The sequence below is a fragment of the Callospermophilus lateralis genome, chromosome 9 (assembly GCF_048772815.1).
Source record: "Callospermophilus lateralis isolate mCalLat2 chromosome 9, mCalLat2.hap1, whole genome shotgun sequence".
NCBI classification, from domain to species: domain Eukaryota; kingdom Metazoa; phylum Chordata; class Mammalia; order Rodentia; family Sciuridae; genus Callospermophilus; species Callospermophilus lateralis.
The window spans coordinates 44,264,908-44,289,010 of NC_135313.1; the positions used below are offsets into that span (position 1 = coordinate 44,264,908).

Consider the following 24,103-nt stretch of genomic DNA (forward strand, 5'->3'; position numbering starts at 1 on the left):
ATGTATTAATGTTCAGAAAAGTTCTCTAATCCATTTAAGATAGGCAAAGGGAAAAAAAAGGCACCATATCCTTCAGGAAAGGGCTCTGGGTTAGGAATCAAAGGGTTTTGTTTAGCCTGGAAACCTCCGCCATGTTTTTAAAAGTACTGGAAATTCTTCTTTTTTTTTTTTTTTTTTTTTTAAGGGAGTACCGGAGATTGAACTCAGGGGCACTCAAACACTGAGCCACATCCCTAGCCCCTTTTTGTATTTTATTTAGAGACAGGGTCTCACTGAGTAGCTTAACACCTTGATGTTGCTGAGGCTGTCTTTAAACTTGTGATCCTCCTGCCTCAGGCCTCCAGAGCCATTGGAATTACAGACCTGCCCCACCAGGTCCAGCTGGGTTTTTTCCCCTGCTTCTATGGTGTTTTATGGAGTATGTATATGTTAAAGTCTGAGATATCCTTTGGTGTAAATGAATTTTTAATCTTTGATGTTTATTTTTTACTTTACTGCTTAATAGCTGGGCAATACTGAAATCCTAACCAATTGTACTTTGACCATGTTTTAACATCTGCTCAATTTTGAAAAATCTGATTTTTTATTTTTGAAGTTTCATATTTATAGTAAAAATATAAAGATAGTACACAAGTTCTCATATACTCCAGAGCCAGTTCTCCCTCTTATTAACTTCCTTCACTCCCAGTTGATGAATTTGTATTGATACTTTATTCCTAATTAAAGTTCAAACTTTTTCTAATTTCCTTGGCTTTCACCTGGCGACCTTTTTCTATTCCAGGATCCTATAGGTAATACCGTATTACACTTAGGTGTCACGTCTCCTCGAGATCCTTTCCCGAGAATTTCTTTGCTTTTCATGATCTTGATGGTTTTGAGCAATAGTGGTCAGGTATTTTATAGAATGTCCCTTAATTAGAACGTGTGTGTGTGTGTGTGTGTGTGTGTTTCATGATTTAGAATGGGATTATGGGTGTTTAGAAGGCAGCTCTTAATGGAAGTGCCATTCCCAATTGTCAACATGATTTATTACCAGTGATACTAAACTTGATCCCCTCACTGAAGCAGTGTGTGACAGGTGTCTTTGCTATAGTACTGCTCTCCCTTTCTGTACTATACTCTTAGAAGAAAGTCACTATGGGGAGTTATGTTTATCTTTTTGAGGCTGGAGTATCTACACAAATTATTTGTAATGTTGCACAGGAGATTTATCCGTCTTACTTATTTATTCATATCAGTATGGACTCTCAGATATTTATTTGGTTAGATTGTTCTAATTGTTTTGACCATTGGAAGCTCTTTAAATTGACTCCTGTATCCCTTTGATATGCCATTATGTTTTATTTTTCTTTTGTTTTTAACAATTTCTTACTTTCAGACACTACAAAAAGATGCTGCAGGCTTATCTGATATATTTCCTACTCTAGTCTTAGAATCAACCATTTCTCTGAGGAACCTTTATTAGACAATGATATCAGAAACCACAATGTGAAATGGAGGTATTTTTGTAAGTCCTGAGGAGTCATTGCTTCCTCACCCTCTCAGCTGATAGCAAGGAAACACATGTATGTGCAAAAGGTGTATGTATACATGTCTATGAATATTTCAATGAAGTATCTGATTATTTACATTTTGGAAGCAGGCACAGGAGAATAGCCTTGGTTTTCCCCCATACTTTCTGTATATTGAATATCATACAAATTAGAGGACAATCAAGATATATTAAATAATAGTTTAAGGGTAGAGCAAGGTAGAGATTGGAAATAATATCTTTAAAATATATTCAAAACCAGAGGTCCCTGAAATCCTCAGGCTGAATTATGTCTGCACATGTATTCTATTTGGCTCCCAAAGGACTTTTAAAACTCTTTCACTAATGTGAAAAAATTGAGAGATGACAAACACAAATATTGATTTCTAGATTCTTTTGAAAATTTGTCAGGTCTGAGCCCATATTATTTATAGTGTTCTTATACCAAATGGTGGTGCAAATCTTGGCAAGGATTGCATAAGCTCCAGTTCCCCAGCCCATTTACTCATCCCCATCCCAGCCTCACTGTCTTCTGGACACTGGGGAGCCATCCCAGGCCCCATCCCACATGGACTGCTGTTTTTCCTCTAGTAAAGAAGGAAGGAAAATATTTCTTGAACCCATGGCTAACAAATTTGGAAAATGAGATAGAGCATTTTCCTATGTATAAATGAAAAAATAACCCTATTTGTTTAATACACAAACTATGACTACATTAAAATAATACTACTTAAAATTCCAGGGAAAAATAAGCCCAGCCCACTAAATTTGGACGTGTTCCCTAGTCCTTGGTTTTCCAATGGTGATCGGAACATAAATCAGCCTTCTTGCCACTTCTACAAAATGACTTCATTAAAAATATGAAGCAATAGAAATTTTGGATTTTGATGAATAGGCTGTTACTGTATGGCCTAGATTTTAAAATTTTAGAAGACATCTACAATGAAAGAATATGATTTTTTTCCTCAGGCAATTTTCATGCATCTTGAACCATTTTTTTTTTTTTTGGTTAAAGGCCAGTGATAAATAATTTAGTCATGATATGTAATACACACTCTACTTCTATATTTGAAGCACTGTGCGTGTGTTTTTACTTGTGGAGATCAGTTCAATTAGTTTATTCAGAAGGGACAGAATAAAGAAAAGTTTCATTAATTATAGAATAAAGATTTCCCATAAGCTAATATATGAAATATAAATCCAGCATTTTTTTTGACATTTGACTTCTGTTTTTCAAAATGAAGAATATTATTAGACAATAAAAAGTTTAGATCACAAGTTAAAATGAAAATAAAATCCAGATTGTAAGCTGCTGGGAAAGAAGCAAGCTTTCTGCTTTCTGTATTTTACTGACTGAACCAAATCAAATATATTTGGCAAGACAATGGATTGGTGGCAAGTTGGCAGAAGAAATGAATTATAATTACCTTAATAAGAGCAAATTTAGTTCAAATTCCAAATATAAAAATTAATATAGTGTGATATAAAATCAATAAATATTATATAAAATAACATTGAAAAGTATGAAGAATAAATCAGCTTTGGAAATTTGACTCCTCCAACTTCTGAATGCCCCATATCAGTGCATCATAGGATTCCATAGTGTTTGTGTGTATTTGTCCATATATGAAAATATACAAGCATAAGCTTTCACCAGATTTGTATGAGTATGGTATTTTTTTGTACATATATTTATTTATAGAAAAAAGAAAAAATCTACAACTTCCCAATATGAGTACCATTTAAAATATTTACAGCCATAATACACATAGAAAATGATGTTTACATGTATATACACACATAAATATACAAATTTATACGTATTTTTAACCAAAAATTTTTATGTTAGAAGATATACATTAACACTCAGAACAATTCTGTTGTATAGAACAATATGTTGGATTTTTAAATACAAATTAATTCTCTAGGAACATATGCAGCAGTAGATTAGCATTTGAAAAAAATAAATCTGATGAATATAGCTAAAATAGAATCTGCACTTTTGAGAAACCATAACTCAAGTAAGGAGCATCCAGGGAATGAATATGTCTGACGAACCTGTCCCTCTGCTAGTCTTCATTACTGAAGAAAAAGCTTTCACCTTTTCTAATACCATCTGGTTTCCTGTCCAGGGTCTATCACTTCAAAGCTATAGGAATTACTGTGAGCTTGTGTCATTTTACCTTACGGGGATGATACTGTGTGTGTTGAAGATTAAGTGGATCAAGAATGTTACAGTACAATACTTAGCATTGAGACTATTAAGTATTCAACAACCTTCTAATTGCTACCTCAACAATTACCACTATGCTACCACCACTGTAAACACAGTCCTTTTGAACTGAGTTTTCTTTTATAAAATAGAATAAAAAACAGCAGCATCCTAAATCACAAATTCTTAATCTGGAGATTTCCCAAATGTGTAGATATACCCATAGTCTTTTCAACTGGAGCTGAAACAATTGATAATAATAAATCACCAAGTAGAGCACTAGCTTTTTTTCACTTCACTGTAAGCAACATGTGTAACACAAAAGAATAGGATTTGTCAAAAGTCATTGCAGTACCTCATTTGCAAGCTTAAGTAGTATTTCTCTTACCACGCAGGTACCCTGCAGCTTCTTGGAGCATTCAAAGCCCTGTGTTACTGTTACAAAATCTTGCCTGTGCAGCAAGATTTTGTCATGAACTATTTCCATCATAAATGACATATTACTTAAATTTTCTGGTCAGGGAAGAAAACAAATTGCTGAAGGGGTTGAAGTAATAGTATGCTAAATCATGACCATCCACAGTAGGTTCTGTTTTTTTGTTTTTTCTTTTGGTTGGTCTGAATTAGAACTGAGGTGTTTTTTAAATTAAGTCAGTCCTTTATTCATTGCCGGTAACCATAATTATAAACTGAAATCCCCAAATAGAAATAGAAAGATAACATTATGAAAAACTATGTCTTGAACTGAAGATTTATTATATACATTATAAATATCCCAGTTAACCCAAGTTTGTGGGGCAGAAGGTATAGACACTGTCTTTACCGGCCAAGAACTTTCCAAAGCTTTGCAACTAAATGATTCTCATAACTTCTCAGTCTATTCATTTCAGGAGGTTAATGAGGTATGCAGGAGTTAGTGTTATTACTAATAAATTAATTGGGATTAGGAGGATTTCATTTTGTAAGTCTTTGACCTGATTATCCACTCCATCTCTCCTTTTTTTTTTTTTTTTTTTTTTGGCAAACCTTAAGAGATGTCCTTAGAACAGTTCGCTTGTGATTTATGATATAATTTGCTTCATTTTCCCAGAATTTGACTTGGTGTTTGGCAACTTTGAAATTCCCAGAGAGGAGTTTTCATGTAGGTCTTTAAAAAAATCTTTTCATCAAATGTGCATTTGCTTCATGCAAAACTGTTGAAAATTATGTACTCCAATATAGTATAGAAATTGCTAAGAAGTTATATTTACATTGTCAACTACCAGGAATTTTCAGACTTAAGTTGTAGTTTCTGTCACTTCTGTGAAGGCTACTGGAGGGTGAGAGGATGTGGTATTAACCAAGCAGTATTAATAACTCTCAGAATGCTATGAATGAGATGCCAGGTACAGCAACCCATCTGGATTCCAGAGAACATTGAACAATATGTAATTTTTGTATTTTTTTTTTTTTAATTATTAAAAGAAGAACTTTTGGGAAAGGTGAAGTGATTCTGTATGGGTGTGACCTTGATAGACTAAGATGGGGGAGGGGCAGTGAATGCATTTATCTTTCTCTACTTCCTTGCTCAGAAAGAGACACCTGAAAGAAAACAGAGAAACAGTAACTCCAGTCTTCAAGGCAGGATAGGTACTCCCAAAATTTGTCATTTTATGAAACAGTTCCTGAACTTCTGTGATTCTGTCACCAATGGTTGGCTGGTAATATGATTTTTCTATCTTCTTTTTTATCTACTTTCCCTTTTCCCCCTCTGTCCCTAGGCTAGACCCTCTTCAATTCATATAAAGTTACCTACCTGTTTTGCTTCTTGGAATTTCTCCTACCTCTCTGGTTCAGTTCATTCTTGAATCTCAGGAGATTCATTCTTCGATAATTTTGTAGCTCCACAAAGGAAAAGACTTCAATGACATCACATCACCATCAACCAAGTCAAATGAAACACTATCAGTTGGTGCCCAGGGTTTCTATGATTAGAGGCTGCCAACACTTTCTGGCATTTCTTCCACTTGTTTCCCTAAATAGCATACTCAGTATGAGGCAGACTAAGCTCTACACTGTACATCTTTAATTTCTTTATCTTGGAGTAGTTGCTGAAGTATCTTTTCAATTGTTCTTTCCAAAACCCCAACCAGGGATTCATGGGCAATGAGCACTCAATTAACATTGTTCTATTGATTTTGGCAATAAATTAGGTGGATGGTTAGAAATTATATGAAATGCATTTTTACTCCTGTGCATTATATTATTTGATTTTCTCTCATTTTTCATTATTATTCTTATAAAAATATTAATGGTATTGGGCTTCAATAAAAGTATCAATTATTACTTAATATTTGAAGCCATGGCTAGTAAGGTTGTTTTTCAATTTCTTTAAGGGCACAAAATTAATTAATAGAAATATGGGTTTTTAAAAAATATGTACTTAGGTTTATAATCTTTCAAAAACAAGTTCTCTTTTTCTCCTCTGATTTTTATGAAGTTGTCTGTACCAAGATGATACTGTTATTTTGGAATGTTGATGTGGTAGGAAACTTCTACTTATGTCTCTAGAAACTAGGCCATGATTACATATCATAAAAATAGATACAAAACGTGGCTATTCTGGCCTCTTGAGGTCAGATAACTTTGCTATGAGCATGTTTAATCACAAGTCTGTACATCTCCATGACTTATTTCTTTTTCTAATAACAGACATTTTTAATATATGACAATTAAAATCTGAAACTCTATGAATGAATGGATACCTTATGATCCAAATTTATTTCCCCTGGAATTCACCCAAAGTTCAGTATTTGTATTTTTTTTTTAAATTACACAAAGTATTAATTCATTTCAAATATTTGATATTATGAGAAATCAATAATTATTGAATCACACATAGAATTTCTCCATTTTTCTTTAATTTGTTTTACCAAGTGTAAGAGGTAAATTTAATTAAAAAACTGAATCACACCAGAGAATTGTTGTTACAACTCAATTCCTTAGTGTACTTTTTACCATTAAAGTTGCTAGTTTCTGGATTTGCATGTTTTTGGATAAAAGTGTGTTTCTTGGAGGATAATTGCATGAAAAATCACCATAGACATTCTCTCTCCTGGTGGTCTGGTGCATATAGATTGTCTTGTTTAGAGCTCCAAGTTTTGTTGCTGGTTTTGCTCAACAGAAACCCCAAATCTTTACTCCTCACACTTCAGATAGAGCACTAATATCCAGAGTATACAAAGAACTAAAAAAATTAAACAATAAGAAAACAAATAACCTCAGTATCTAATAGCAGCTCAAAAATCCATCTTTGACCCTAAACCTTTTGTTCAATAAAGTATCCCAAGATTTTCTAACTTGTTGTCTTAATACAATATAATTCATTATTATTTTTTTTTTTTTGGTATAGCCAAGAACTTTTTAAGCAAAAGTGAAAATTTCTCACTGAATTTCCTTATTTTTGTGAAAAAATTTTAAATTGTTTAAAGGGAAAATTTTTTAAGGGCAAAAGGAATGCTTTTTAATACCTTTTTTTGTGTGTGTGTTATTTGATGAAAAATCTCATAGGCAAAACAGATCATTGCCCCATTACGTGAACTTTAAGTTAATTTAGCTGTCAAAGTCATTCCCCTCTTCAAAAAAAAATTTTTTTTTGAAATTACTTTTATAGTGACAATATTTAAAGTTGATAATGTTTTTTTGTAAACGTTGAAATTACAATCCAACGTCTTCCTCTAAATCTTAGCAGAAATGAAGTCTGAATAAATATATAATACAGTTAATTTTCTCTTTGATTCCTAATTTGAAAATAACTTCCTAGACTATATATATATATATATATATATACACTATATACTATATAGTTGTCTATTATGAAATGGAACAAAGGGAACAAAAAATATCCTTCAATCATCATACATATTTCATACTTAAAACACTTTTTCAAGCTTTAACAGTCTAGGTATGGGCTGGGATCTTTTTGGTAAAACATAAAGGATTTTTGTTTTTCCTGCCAGTTTATAAAGGCATAGAAAAACAGGTTGAGGACTTAGTTGATAGCCTTTCAGCTTTAGTAACTATAGCCATCTGTTTTCTGTAAGGCAGTTGTTTTTTCTTGTTAAAGTCTCTGTGTGAAGTGTTTTTCTTGAGATTTCTTTTTCTTTTTTTTTTTGGTCTGTGAATTCTTCCCAGTGATAAAACACACCATGGGGCCATAAAAGCACAACTGGATTCTGGGAGTGCTTTGCAACTTCTCATATTCACATTCAAACCTCACTGTTCTAAATTGGATCTTTTTCTATCCAGGGAGATTCATTTCCAATATACCAAAGGGTATTAATGATTAAAATGATTTTAATTGAAACCTGTTTGCACCTTAAAATGGATGATTATTGAGAGTTCAGGTTTATGGTAGATCTCAGAGGGAAAGTTTCCTATGAAGGAAAATACCAGTTAGCTCTGTGTTATGAAGAGCAGGCAGAAAATACATTTTTCTCTAACAACTGGACATAAGGAAGGAAAGGTACCAACTGTACATAAGGAATAATGGTTTTCTTGTGTCTTCCATTTAAAGAAGGTAGTGCATTATTGGAAGTGCTGTTGTAAGGACAAGAGTAATTTCTCCCAACTGTGGCAGCAAATTACTGGAGAAATTTCCAAGAAGTATTGATTTTCAGTTTCAAAGCAAAATCAAAATCCCTAGAGGTATAGTTTAGGAATCAGCATTAAAAAAAAAAAAAATCCTCTGAGTGCAAAGTTAGGTTTCAGAAGCATCAACTTAAAACAAAATCAAGGCTGAGATTTAAAACAAGATTTAAAACCCTCAATTTGAGTGACACACAGTATTTAAAATCACAAAACACATAATTTTTATGGGATGGATTTTGGGTAAAATCTTTGAATTAAAGAAGAACTGAAAGATCATAAATATATAGTTTTAAAAATAACCTGAAACTTTAAATGGCTCCGAAAGATAATACTGGGATTTGCCTCTCTATCCTGCAAGCACAATACCACCTACTTTTTAAAATTATAACTGACAAAATGTGGGTTATGTTGGCAGAAATCGCAAAATATTCTTCCTTGACTTAAAAGCCTCTTGTCAAGATGCCATGCAATTGGCTTCAAAACTCCATCTGTGATTAAATTAAACACAGGTGTATTGCTTCTGGCAGGTACTCAAGGTTTTGTGGCATTAACAGGATCAATTAATTGCTACAGTGGCTTTGCTGGGTATCATATGCTAAATCAGAAAAAATCCTCTTGCCCTACAGAAAACATTTAATTTCTTCCCTATTCTTATTACTGTTGTTGTTAAAGTCTTCTGTTTTGTGATATTATTTATATGGGCAGACTTGAAGGTTTCTATTGTGATCATAGTCCTATGTGAATGGATTTCCACCAAATATAATGTAATGCATGATTTCTCTCTTCATCCTTGTTCTATTCCAGATTCTGATAGGACCCTATGGGAGGGAGTGAGGTGAACATGAATCTGCACTTGATATATCTACAGATAAATGAGGTTGAGGCAGGCAAGACACTCTGGGAAACTTTGTACAAAGTAATAACATTTTTTGTTTGAGTAATACATATTCATTTTTTCAAACAACTTTCACATCTATTTGATTTTGAGAACAATCTTCAGAGAAGATATATTATTCCTATTTTTAAGATGAAAAAATTTGATGATCAAAGAGGTCATTTGCCAAAGCTTACATAGCAAGCAATTTTCAGTGCCAGGGTAAAAAAAAGCAAAATACCACAAAAAGCTAGGTTTCCTCAACTCCTTAATTTCCATTGCCCCTACCTCACTTTACCTCTTTGGGATTTCCCAATGATTAGTTTCATAGTCAGAAATATATCTGGAAGGCTTATTGCAAATTTTCTCTTTCTCCATTCTTGATTCTCTTGGTACGGATTGGCAAAGTCCTACTCACACTGAAGATGGAGTTGAAGAAAGAACACCAAAGTGCATTCAAAATCTATGGTGCACATACCTGAGGCTGACATTTTCTGCAAGCCTGCCCCATTCCCCACCACTCAATGTCTTTTTTCTCTTCTTTCTTTTTTATTTCTCTATCTTCCTTCTAACCATAGTGAATTACATATAGAATTACATATAGTGAAATACACCTGGTTGCTGGATAAATTTAACTTCTTTCTTAAATCTCAGTTGACACATCACTTCTACTAGAAAGGCTAACCTCACTGTCCCACGAAACGCCTTAAACAATGTTGGCATGCTCCCTTAGCATCCTGTATTTAATTATATACTTGTCACTATATACTTAAATTGCTTGTCTTCCTCTTTAGACTATGGCTACATGGAATTAGAATGATGTCTTTTTTGTTGTTGTTATTCATCTTTAGTACCTACTAGAGAGATGGCATATAGTAGGTGCTCAAATGAATAAAGACCTTCTACTCTCTCTGCTCCTGGTTTTAGCATTCCTTGGAGTATTCCTGAGGATAGTTCTTTGGAGACCCTGATCTGTTCCCTGATTCTGCCAAGGGCATAGCCTCCTCATAGCACACTAGATTATGTAATTATCATTTGTTAAATGTGACCATTTTTGTTATTGGTGTTATTAGTCCCTTAGTTTAAAAAATTATCTTACTTTAATGCTACCTCTCTAATGGATATTAGATTTGACTGTCATTCTAGGAAACAATTTTTTCCTCATAAGTTTCAGAAGCCAAAGATCTAATTTCCTCTTTCTTCTTAAGACATTCTGCAGGATATGCTACTTGATGTCCTTTAATTGCTACAATATTTTCTTGAAATCCACTCTTGTTTAGCAACATGGAAAGCAATAAAATTTTACAACTTTTAATTTTAAGGAAGAGGAATAAAGTTTTAATAAAAATCTTAATGATATTTTTAAATACAAAATATGAATTTGGTGTTAATAATCAAATATGCTGTAAATTTTCTATGTTCTCTTCCAATTATGTGAAATACTACCATTGTAAATACCCTAATACCCTACATGTACACATATACTGACTTAGATAACATGCATTTTGCTAACGTATCAATGCCCTGACTTTTTTCTTTACTAATATTAGTTGTTTTTTTTTTTTTTTTTTTTTTAAACTGGGTATTGAACCTAGAGCCACTTAATCCCTGAGCCACATCCCCAGACCTTCAGACCATTTTATTTTTTGAGACAGGTCTCACTAAATTGATTAAGGTCTTGCTAAGTTGCTTAGACTGGCTTTGAACTTGCTTTAAAGATAGAAAAGCTCAATGATTGTTAGTTTAAGCAAACCAGAATACATTCAAGTCTAACCTAGTTCTTATAAAAGAATCAATTTTTAAGTTAATGACTTTTAAGAAAACTATATATAATGGAGTTTATAATTCATCATACATAGGCTGGCATAAAGTTATGATCTTAGTAGGTGTTCAATACTTGTTGGAAGGATAAAGACCCTCTAGTCTCTTTGCTCATGGCCTTAGAATTCCTTGGTGCATTCCTGTGGATTATTCTTTGGAGACCCCAAACTCTGTCAAAGCCTTTCAGGGCCCCTATCTAGTGCATATTTCACATTCCTTTAGGTTCTGGTTTGCGTCTTCACTCACTCAATAAAGAGTTCAAGGAATCTTAAGTCCAGGGTTCAAAAAGGACAAACAATTTTTCTCCTGATTTTATGAGACAAGTTAGAATAATGTTGAATAAATATGCATACCACTATACCAATTCGATATGAATGTGAAGAATGATTATATTTCTTAGAATTTCTAACTCCCAGAGATATTGCTGGTATAATAATCTTTAAATCTACTGCTCTGTTGGCAATCCCAGATTATGTAAAAGATCTTATTCTGGTATGGTTGAACCTCCACAACATTAGATGGATACTGCTGGTGACATAAATTTTTCTTTGTATCCAGAACATTTTTTTCATATCATTTGATAAGATATATAGTTATGAGTTTGGTTGAGCTCATAATAAATCCCATCAGCATTTATATATGGCAGTGAACCAGAAAATTGCATTAGAGAACTCAAGTCATTGGTACCATAAAAGCATTTAAATTTGCCCAATTATCTTCTATTATATCAATATTCAAATTATCAGATTAAGATTTTTATTAGATCACATGCCATCTTTTAATATTATAAAACAAAATTTGCAATTACACTTATTCCATTTTTCTTTTTATTTCTAATCCTTATAACAGGTCAATTAGATTATGATTAACCTGACAGTTATTAAACAAACAAACAACAACAACAACAACAACAACAACAACAAAAAACCCTAAAACTGTAGCTTGGTCCTTGGAGAATGTTTCTATTTTCAAATCTTGTAGTAAAGATTAAATTGAAAAACAAAACAAAGGAAATACAGTTGGGAACTTTGTAGACTAGTTTAGACTTCAGAAAAATGAAAGAAAATGGAGACTTGAATGTAATGTACTTTTACTGATTTACTTTAAATTCTATTTTTCAATGTTCAATTTAAAAAAATTTTTTCTTCAATGATGCTGTCAGCATCACCTTCTTAGTTAAAATAAAATAGAGAACATAACATATATTGTTTGCTATGAAGGAAGTCATGTTTATTAGAGTGTAAACTAAATATTCTGGGGAAAATTTCATTTCCTGTGCCCTATAAACTAATCTAAAAAAGAACAAAATAATAGTTGGTATGCAATCACTTACTACCCATTCTCATTAAAATGCCTGGAAGTTTATTCATGTCATGGAGATGGTTTCCCTCCATCAATATCCTGCAAGGCCTCAGGAAAGCGAGGGGAATTTTTACCGGATATTAGGATGGTAACATTTGGTGGCTACACAAGCAAAGCACCAGGAAATGAAATATTGACCATTAAGAGTTGGGAGCTGAATAGAAAGAATGGAATTCATATTCTTAATTTCAAGTTTCAGTTGCTTCTCTTTGATTATGAGTTAATTTTTGCAAAATTCATCTTAATCTCTCCCTTTTCTTATTTCTAAAGTAAACCATGTTTTACCTGTCCCCCTCCCCCCGCCCCTTTGGAATCAATATAGACTGTTGCTCTTTATCTTTCATATGGGCTCTTTTAGTCAATTTATCACATTTACTTATTCAAATCTACACAGTATGTGTACCTTATCCCTTGCATTGTTAATCAATTTCTGTATATTTTCTACGTATCTTTTCTCTTCATTCCTAGAATTACTATTTGTCTTAAATCCAGTATAACATTTCAACTAGTGGTCTTTTGTGTCATCCTGCTTCCAATCTGTCATTAATTTCATTTTTTATGTCTCAGAAAGCCACTTACACATTATTCTATTAATTAACTTTATTCATCGATTCAACAAACATTTATGGGTTGACTTCTACATCCAGTGAATCTGGCATTATTCTACACATGATATACAGAGAATTTGCATGTTCTCTGTTTGAATAAATGTATAGCCCAGTAGAGTTTGCGTGTAAATAAACAAGTGTCACAGAATGTCACAGGCACTTTGTTAGGTGTGTGGAAAAACTGAGATCAGGGCACAGACAAAAGAATAGTCAAATTTCAGGTGGTAAGTCATAAAAACCTTACTAGGGGCAGAGGTATCATTTTAAACAAGAATTCTAACGCCTCTTTTTCTTGAAGTTAAACCATCCCCTCCTGATCCTACCTATATGACCTGTTTCCCATCCTCTCCTGCCTCTTTTATGTGGTTTCCCTGTCTCCTCATCTTCATCTTAAATTCCTCATCTTTTCCAAGGCCTGCTCAAGAACCCACTTCCTTCCATTCACCCCTCCTTGGACAATTTCAGCCTATAGTGATCTCCTCTTTTCAGATTTATTATATCCTCAAACCTAGTATTTTATACAGACTATTTTCTGCCTTTACTAATTGTAGTCATTAGGGAAATAACTGGAAAGAAAATACACTTGGAAAAATTAGCGAATATTTGTCAAAAGCCTAATATTTAAGTACTTCCCATTTATTTTCTCAATAAAACCCCTTCTGGAGTACATTGCGCATCTTTTACTTTAGAATCTCTCAGGCATGGGACATAATCAAGGCTATAGTAAGTAGACTCTTCATAAGTACTTAAGTAGTATCTAAATGGGTATAAATGGATTTTCTAAATATAAAAGTAGGTATTTGATATCCTTATTATTAGTAGTATTTACTAAATTATAAACTAGCATCCAAGGAAGAAACTCAGATTCTTTCAAACAAGACATTATACATTATTATTTTTTTTTTGTCTAAATAAATAAAATGTCAATGCAGTATGATCCAGAATTCTGTACCTCAACTTGAAAAATGGCAGTGGAACTGGACTTGGAAAAACACGTTTATAGTTTATCCTAGTGTAGCCAGAGTTAGTCATCAGCAACAAATGATTCTTCCCTTTCTTGCTGTGCATGGCTGTCCTGGCTTCTGTAAGGCTGGCTGGTCCTCTGACTGACTGGCCACACTGCTCTACTTCCAAAGCACCTACTCTGGACACAGTGGTTGATTTAGAAACAAAAGTGCTGTTGTTTTTCCCTTAGGCAAGGGGAGAAATGGTAAAGAAATTGAAATAGGAGTCATAGGTTTGAGGAAGTACCCTGTTTCTTATTTGGCAGTGTAAAGGAATCCATTGCCAGTTACTAGGAGTGAGCCAAGGATAGCAATATTATACAGCTTGGAAGTGAATTTTTGGAAGAAATCACTTTGGATTTTAATTTTCTCATTTAAAAAAGAGTAACCCTCAAAATAATAAATTAAAGAAAGAAAATAAGGAAATGACAGAACTTTAATCACACAACTCTTGACAGGGGAGATGCCTGTCCTAAGTTCTGTAATACCCTGGGTTTGCCTCCAGTTTTATATGTGAAGAATAGTGTTCTAACTACTGCCCTGGAGTCCTTGCCAGTCTTTAAGCTTAGCTCTGTGTTCTCAGTGCTTGGCAAGGTAACAGATAATAAGGATTTGTTGAATAAAAAATGACATCAAAATGCATGCATTATATTATTTTGATGTCTGTTTCAAAAGTCAGTGCATTTATTTTATAATTTGGAAAAATTCTTAATGCTGAAGGCATTGAAAGAGTAAAGCATCCAAAGAGAACTAAACCCACAGAGGAGATCTCAGTACTGTGGTTTTAGACATTCTAGCTGCTATATCCTGAGGGTTCATTGGATGATGTACATTTGGAGATTTCTCCTTTCTCCCTGCTGTGTACTCAGACTGTCCAGATCCTAAGGGTTTGAAAATATGTTCCATTATGAAAAGGACACTGAAGGACAGTTAAGTCGCTGACGAGGTCTTAATAAAATTTAATGTCATTCAGAAGTCTGTATTCCTTTCACTCCTAACTTATTTGACATCTGTTTTTATGAAAAATCTTTATTCCCCAAATGATTGAAGATTGTTTTTGTTTTGGAGTTTAGGAAATCTTCAGACTGGTGTTCTTTTTTTAAAAAATTAATATTTTTATTAGGTATATATGACAGCAGAATGCATTTTGATTCATTATATACAACTGCAGCACAACTTTTCATTTCAGTGGTTGTACACAAGGTAGCGTCACACCATACCTGCAGTCATACATGTACCTAGGATAATATCCATCTAATTTCACCATCTTTCCTGCTCCATGCACCCTCCCCACCAGACTGGTGTTCTTAAGACTTAGTTGCAATTACTGAAAATTAATAGCCATAAGTAAAGAGTTCTCAAAACACAAAGAAAGATTTTCAGGATAAGGATCAATAATTCAAAAATCTCCAACAGACATAGAGGTTAATGAGAAAATACCATTGAATTTATGAATCATCATACTACAGTGATGGGGCTACATCAATGTTTATAGTAGCTTATCTCTCAATAGCTAAGTTATGGAACCAACTAGGTGCCCTTCAACAGATAAATGGATAAAGAAAATGTGATACACACACACACACACACACACACACAATGGAATATTACTCAGCCATAAAGAGAAATAAAATTATGGCATTTGCTGGTAAATGGATGGAACTGTAGACTTTCATGATAAGTAAAATAAGCCAATCCCCCTAAAACCAAAGGCTGGATGTTCTCTGATATGCAGATGCTAACTCACAATAAAGTGGGGGCAGGGGGTGGTGGTAAGGGAAGAATGGAAACACTCTGAATTAGACAAAGGGGAATTAAGGGAAGGTAGGGGGGATGTGTATAAGAAAGATAGAATGAATCAGACATTACTTCCCTATGTTCATATATGAATACATGACCACTGTATCTCCACATTATGTACAACTACAAGAATGGGAACTTAAACTCCATGTGTGTAAAATATGTCAAAATACATTCTTCTGTCATGTATAACTAAAAAGAACAAATTTAAAAGGGGGAAAAATTCATATGACAAAATCTCAATCCCCAAGGTGATGGCATTGGAAAACAGGGCCTTTGGGGAGGTGATCAGGTCATGAAGTCACATGGATGAGATTAGTTACCTTATATAATATGTGCAAAGAAACTTGTTTACACTTTCTACCATATGGGGATACAGCAAGAAGTTGTTGTCTATCAGCCAGAATACCTGAATACACTAGACCCTCAATCTGGCCTAATCTAATACCATTCCAGTCTCCAGAATGGTAAAAAAAATAAATTTGTTTTTGTTCAGCTTAAAAGAAAAAGAAAGAATTGAGTTTATGAATAGCAATGTGTATGTAAATTTTCCAGAATGTACTACTGAAATACACATGTGTACAAAATTATTCTTTTATCAGAATGTTTCATTACCTTTTCAGCTTTGGTGTATATTGTTTGTTTCTGACAAGACAGGTGGACTCCTAATGGCTCATTGGCTGATTCAAAGTTTGCTCTTTTAGTAGACAAGTATATACTAAAATCTGGTGGAGAAATAAATATTGACTAAATAAATTGAGCAAAGCTTCTACTTCTTTTTGCAGATTGACAATTTTGGAGGATTAACTTGCAGCAAGACTTTATGGCAAATTTATTTGTGATATCCCTGAACATTTCTTTTTCCCAAAAAATGAAGGCTCATGAATTTTGCCTTTTCCTCTATGTTAATAAGTAGAGAACTGAGCCATACTTTGCTTTATTAATTTTGTTTTATTAATTTAGTAATAAGTAGTTAACTGGCAAACAATCTAATTAATATGTCCTTTTATTCTGTCCTTAGTTTAATAAGTATTCTGTATTTTTTCCTGATGTCAATACTTGCTAACCACTGTGTTAGCACAAGTAAGCATTCTATAGCTAGTTGGAATAAAACAAATTATCACAAGTTTTGTAAACTCTAAATCATCCCATAAATATGTAAAGAAAGTTACAAAATTAAAATATGAATTAAATGATAATGATTAATTTCAAAATTTAAAAAACCTGAAAGGAATAACATTAATTATTAATAACCTGATGCTTTTGAAATTCTAATGAGACTTATGCATATTCACATTTCATCTTTGCAATAGTTCTAATTTTGTCTCCATTTATTTATTAAGGAAAACAGAGCTCTTCAGAAGAACATGAAATTATAGTCAAAACTTTGGATTTCAGTATTTGTATTTTTCCTATCAAATAGTAGGATAAGAAAATATCTCTAGTTTAATTCTGTTGGTTTGCTAAAGAGACTTCTAAATCTTCATCCATGAAGTGAAATTATAAAGGAAGAAAATGTCATAGTTGTTGGTCTTCTGGTCTCCTTCCCTTGTCCCTCTCCCTCGTCCCCCTCCCCTTCCCCCTTTGCTTTTCTTATCTTTTGTTCACCCTATAAGCCCAGAAGTTTCCCAGTGAAGAACTTTGCTGTACATCTAGAAAGTTATTAACATAATTTTCCAGTGAAGGCAACAATTTCTCTTTCTCTTACCAAATTTTGCTATGACATCCAGCCGACTTTGAGATTGATACACATTAAGTCTTAAACCTACAAGTCATAAGTTGGATTTTATGAATCATAAATATTCCTTATAAAGGACAAATTGAATATGAAGATTGATAGATAGACTTAGGTTCTGGAATGATTATAGTCTCACCTAGAGTCCGAAATCTTCTGTGGAAGTGACATGGGAATGCCAGAAAGAAGGGTCAAATCCATTTTTATTTTCCATTCTTGTTAAGGTTTAGATATGAGATATCCTCCAAAACCTCATTATATGAAACAAGGCAAGAAAGTTAAGATGTGAAATGATTGGGTTATGAGAGCCTTAACCTATCAATGAATTAATCCACTTGAATGGATTAACTGGGTGGTGACTATGAGCAGCTAGGGTGTGACTAGATGAGGTGGGTCACTAGAGGCGTGCCTTTGGGGTTTATATTTTGTCTCTGCTTCCTGATGCCATGTTCTGAGATGCTTTCATTCACCATACCCTTCCGCCATGATGTTCTTCTCACCTTGGATCCACAGCAATAGAGTTGGCCATCTGTGGATGAGACCTCTGACACTGTGAGTGCCAAATAAACTTTTCCTTCATGTCTAAAATGGTTCTTGTCAGTTCTTTTAGTCTCAGCAGTGAAAAAGCTGACTAAAACAATTCTTCATTGATACCACCTATGTTTTAATAATTTCAAAGTAGATTTAAATTGTATCTATGTAGATCAGAACAAAATTGAGTATTAGTTGAGGTTGCTAGATATATCCAGGTGGATAAAATTAGCAAATACACCTTCTGGATGGAAATACTAGTCCTGCTCTCCCTATATCCACCACCATCCCCTACTACCAGCATGCATTTTCAGGTAGATAGTGAAGAAAGAGGCAGCCCTTTGAATTCGCTTTAGGAATTTCCTTGAAAATATTTCAGAACCCTCAGTAGTGAAATGAATTGGATCAAAAAGCCTTTAAGAACTGTAGAATGTTTAGTTGATTGCAAAAGAAATTTCAATTTGTTAAAGGGTAAGGGCAGTGAATAAAGAATGAAAATTGGAAGAAATAAGTTGACTACAATATCTAGTTATTCCTTAGAGGCCCAGTTTTCTCTGACAAGGAATATAAGAAGGGAAGGCAAATGAAACTGTGAAGAAATAACAAGATACAGAGTTGATGATGTCTTGTCTTTAAAACCATTTAATTTTATAGAGATGTGTGTATTTCATACTGAATAGTATCTTAAAACACAATAGTACCTCAAAGTAATAAAAATGAGTAAAACTATATGTTCATCTTAGATAACATATCTGTAATATTAATACATAATCTCACAATTCAATGTATTTTATATTCCTGTAGTTATGACTCTCATCCAAATAAGCAACTAAAAAGAAGATTTTCTTTAAAAACCATGTAATAGTTCAGGTCTGAAGCAAATCATTTTGCATCCAATTTTGTCCGAATCATTTCCTTATTATTCTTACAATTTGCTTTAGATATAGAAGTTCCTTTTTAATTCACCAAAGAGTTTTACAAAATAACTGTATCACCTAAAATGTCTTGAACTACAACTAATATTCACTAAATTAATTCAATAACTATTTTTTTGAGTATCTACTATAGTTCTGACACTATTCTAGGATATTAGGACATGAATGAAATAAAACAGTAAATTATATGTCCTTACAGAGTTAGGATTCCTTCATGAAGAGGCAAAAATAAATATACTACATCAAATGATATGGTATGTTTGAAAGTGATAACTACTACATAAAAAGAAAAAAAGAAGAAATCAAAGAGAAAAAGACAGCTGGGAGTGGTGGTACATACCTGTAATCCCAGTGGTCCTGAAGGCTGAGGCAGGAGGACTGTGAATTCAAAGCCGGTCTCAGTAACTCTGCAAGACCCTGTCTCTAAATAAAACACAAAAAGGGCTGAGAATGTGGCTTAGTGGTTGAGCACCCCGGGGTTCAATCCCTGTACCAAGAAAAAAAGAGAGGAGTGGGGCAAGACTAAGAATTGTTGGATTGAGAGTGTCATGTTTGTGTGTGTGTGTGGGGGGGGGGCGGTAATTTGCTGCCTTTTCTAAGATTGTCAAAGTAAGCTCTATGGAGAAACTAGCATTGCAGCTAAGACTTACAGGAGATGAAGGAAATCTATAAAGTAGATATTATATAATGATATGTTACTTACATAATTTATCTCTGGACTCCATGGAAGCCTTGAGACTGTGCTTCAAAAGAGAAATGGTTAAACATGTTTTTGGCTCTCCCTTTTATATCAAGGAATATCATGGTGGAGAGAGATGAACTGGACAAAGTTTTTTCAAAACAACTCAAAATTGTTTATGTATTTAGGGGGGCACAGCCTTGGTCATAGCACATGCACTGACTTAGGCTTTGAGGATTAAATTTAAGCATGAGACTAGGGTTTGCTAGTGTGTAGAATAGAAGGTGGACTCAGTTCTCTTTGTGGTGTTTTTGCAGCTATGCAGGAGTTTGAGCCATGTGTTCAGAAAAAAAAAAAATCTATGTCAAATGCATTAGCTGCTTGAAATTCACTCTTCCAGATAGAATCGTAGATGAGCATTGCATGTGTAATATCTGTAGTTCTAGTTTCACATTTTGGCCACATTTAGATTTCCCAGTGGAAAGAAACCAAGGCAGTCCCTAATATGAATTTTTCTTTTTTATATTTTCCATTTTAAGTAAAGTAAAAACAGCAGTTTTACTGGTTAACTGAAAAGCCTTGGCACATGAGGTTGAAATGCATTTAATGGCTTCATTGAAGAAGCCACCATCTTCACAATTTATTTAAACATGCTTTATGTGTATGCTGCACTGAAATATTGTGACTTGTCTTCTTTTCACTTTCTTGGATTTCAAGAAAATGTTTAAAAGTTATCTGCTAATAAGCTGGACAATGGCTCATGCCTATAATCCCAGCAATTTTGGAGGCTGAGGTGGGTGGATAGCAAGTTTGAGGCCAGCCTGAGTAACATAGAGACCTTGTTTCAAAACAAAAAAATAAAAGGGCTAGGATGCAGCTCTGTGGTTCAGTCTCCAGTACCACTCAAACAAACAAACAAATAAACAAAATTAATTATTATAATTGTTTTATAATGTAATATGATGGCCCTTATTGGAGCAGAACTTTATTTCAACTCAAATAATCATTGAATGACTGTTCTTACTCAGTTGGTACAAGGAAAGAAGGAGAACATAAAAAGTAATAATTCGAATAAGTAGCTTGGAAATAGACTTACATATAGGGGTGATTATTAGAAAGTAGAACTGTGGAGTAGATTGAAGAACATGAGATTAAAAAAACAAAACAAAAAACAACAACAAAATACCTCCATAGGCCTTCCCCCTATCCAACTACCCACCTACCATCCGACAGACCTTGAGGTTCAGGAGGAAAGAAATTATTAAAGTACGTAGCTGAACCTCTCAACTGGTTGCTTCATATGTTTCTAACTTTTAAAACTTTGAGGATTAGATAAAGAGATAATGGAGGCAGGATCATTGGCATTTGTTCATTAGATTGTAAAGGAAGAAATGAATGCTCTCCCTCATTGCTTTTCCCTTATGGAGCTCAATACTGCTTCAGAGCTGAAGGAAGGGAGAGATTTCCTTGGAAGAGTCTCTGGAACCCAACCATCAGCTGGAGTTTTTCTATGAATTGTTGAAGGCTGACTGTGGCTTGGTCCAGAGTCATACATGAGATGCTTTGTTGCTACCTCCTTTGTGACAGTTGAAAGACTTTCATAGTCAGGGAAGCTTTAAATAATGTCAATTCAGACCTTCACAACCCCAGAAGGGACATAGGTCAGCTGGCTCAGGAAGGTGATTGTTTAAAATATGAGTTGTTATGACTGACATAGTCTTCCTCTTTTCTGGCTGCCCAGAGGACTGGAGACACCCTTGGCAAGAAAGACCATGTGACTCATTTCCTTTTCATGCTAAGTAAGAGCCCTAAATGCAATCCTCTTTAGGAAGTTCAGGGAAGACAGCTAAAAGTGCTATCTTTTTAATAAGCATATGGATGAACTAGTTATTTTCTTCCTTCATTTCCTTATGCATTCATCAAAGATACACATGCATTTATCAAAGATACTAAGTGTAAAGCTTGCTGAGATGAGCACTGCTCTGGCTCCTAAGCAATTCACAGTCCAATAGGGGCAAATGATTTGGATACACACTCATCTATATAAGAGATTTAACATTCTTGTAACACACAAGCCCTTTACATTACATGTGCAAGGAAGAATTTTAGTTAAGTTTTAAAAGCTAATAGCACTTGGGATGCTTCCACGTTTTAGTCATAATGCATTATTGTGCTATGATCAGAGCTGTACAAATATTTTCTTTAGTTTCTGCAAGTAAGAACTTTAGCCATGTGATTTAGAATTGCCTATCTCTGGGTCAGTCCAAAGGTTTCAATGTGGCCATGTCTATACAGGCTTTTCTGCACACAAAAAATACTGTTTAGGAAGGAATGGAGAGGCAGGGAGTAGCCCATAGCTGGCAAGCAGCCATTCAGAGAACTTTCCAATTGTCTATTATAATAAGGTGGTGGATTTGGTCTGCCATCTAGTGATTAAGAACTGAATTTTAATTAAATTTAAAAGCCTATAAGATTTATGAAAGACAAATCTATGAGAATATGAAACATACAGGACAATTGGGGGTTGATTTCAAATAAAATGTAGTCAGATGAAATACATCTTTTCTAGGGTATCAGTGCCAGGACTTTCATAGAGATGAAGTCATCATACATTCAATTTGTTGAAATGTTCAGTTAGGGGGAAAGAATCTTGTAGCTTGAAAGATAAAATTTGCAAGTACACAAACACAGAATCTACAAAATAAAGAAACTACTATCAGATTTTTACCTGTCCTTCTAAATTTTGAAAAAGTTAACCAGAAATAGCAAAAAATACAAATAGGAAAAAACTGTTGGAGCTCTTTTTCATAGTGTATGAAATACTTGTTTACACAAATACTTTAAGTAAATACATGTGTATTTTTTACTTTTGGGCCCTAGAACAAGGCTTCAGATGTCAGCTTGGGTTAATTTTATGATTTGGTTAGAGGACTCAAGAAGACAGTATTAAATTTCTGAGAATATTATGTGAAATTTTTCTTAGTTATTTTTATTTTACTGTGAAATATGTGAATTATTATGTCACTACAACTTCATGCAATTTTTTTCAACAAATTGGCTACAATTTTGTTTTCTATTTTACTTTTCATTTAAACATCTATGTACAAAACAAAAGGGATGATCTAATTATATGGTACAAAACTACCATGTGGAATTGTGAAAGCTGCTGGACACCCTATATTTTCTACCCACTGTTTCTTTGCATGTGTCTTTCATTCAGACATGAACAGTGAGAGTTTGCTGAGTTTTCAAGCCCTCTGTGTTGTGTGTGGACACTTATGTGGGTCAAGAGAAGGCAGTGAATGTGGTTTTTCATCTCTTTGCCATTTAAAAGCATTCCAACTAAATTTCCCCATCATCTTAAATTTAATTATAAATTTTCAGGGGAGAGAGACCAGAGATGAATCAGACTATAAAACTACCTTTTAACATTTCCATTTAAAGAAAGTAATACAGTGACCCATTTCTTTGCCCCTTGGGTTGAGGTCACCTTGTCCTAAATTTCCCGGAAGAAACTGCCTTTCTATGTGTTAGCACAGGACTGAGAGAGTGTGTCTTTTTAATTCAACCCGGAAGGAGGCCAGAAGAACAGCATTGAGTCACTCCCTGAAAGGTTTCCCACACACTTTAGTGATATCTACTTGTCAACCTTACTGCATGCCATATTGTCTTTGTTTTGTATATTCTCTATCCCCAATATCTATTTCATCAGTGATGCAGCATGTGTCTACATATGTCTCCAATGATCTTACATTTTATTATAATAATAAATTTTATATATTGAAATTTTAAAAATGTTAATTCTATTCAACTAATGTTAATAGATTATAATTTATGTATTATTTTTATTTATTACATAAATAAAAGTAATACTCCACAGTATAATATATGGCATATATTACTATTTTATATATATATTATAGACATTACATTCCACAATGGTAATACATATTTTTGAGGACCTAACACATATGCTTTCAATAGTTTGCATGTTCACTTCTAGACACTTACCCACTTACCTTTCCATAAATGTGTGTGAATGTTAACTCCCTTTCCCCACACCTGCTGTCACCCAGGATGTGGAAGGGAGGAACAAGCTAACTGTGCTCACAGTGTTTTGCATTTTTCAGACCGTGGTATTTAACACTTGTAAATCATATGCCTTTCTCAATCATAAAGCTGAATGAACAAAGTTATTTTTAATTTAAAAAACTATGGATATTATCCTGCCCTCCCCGCCCGTTTTTTTTTTTTTTTTTTTTTTTTTTTGCAGGTCATGTTTTTGGAAATATTTGTCATGGAACACTATGTTGTTTTAAAATGATTATTCAACTAATCATTATGCTCCTTATTTGATATTTACATATCTCATTGATTTTCAC

The 24,103-nt window shown here is 33.7% G+C and overlaps 1 protein-coding gene across 1 annotated transcript in view; it reads left to right on the forward strand.

Annotated features, from left to right (window-relative positions):
* The window catches only part of Col5a2 (collagen type V alpha 2 chain), a 134,533-nt gene that overhangs the window by 38,619 nt on the left and 71,811 nt on the right, over positions 1-24,103 (forward strand). The gene's annotated exons all lie outside the window — the stretch shown is intronic.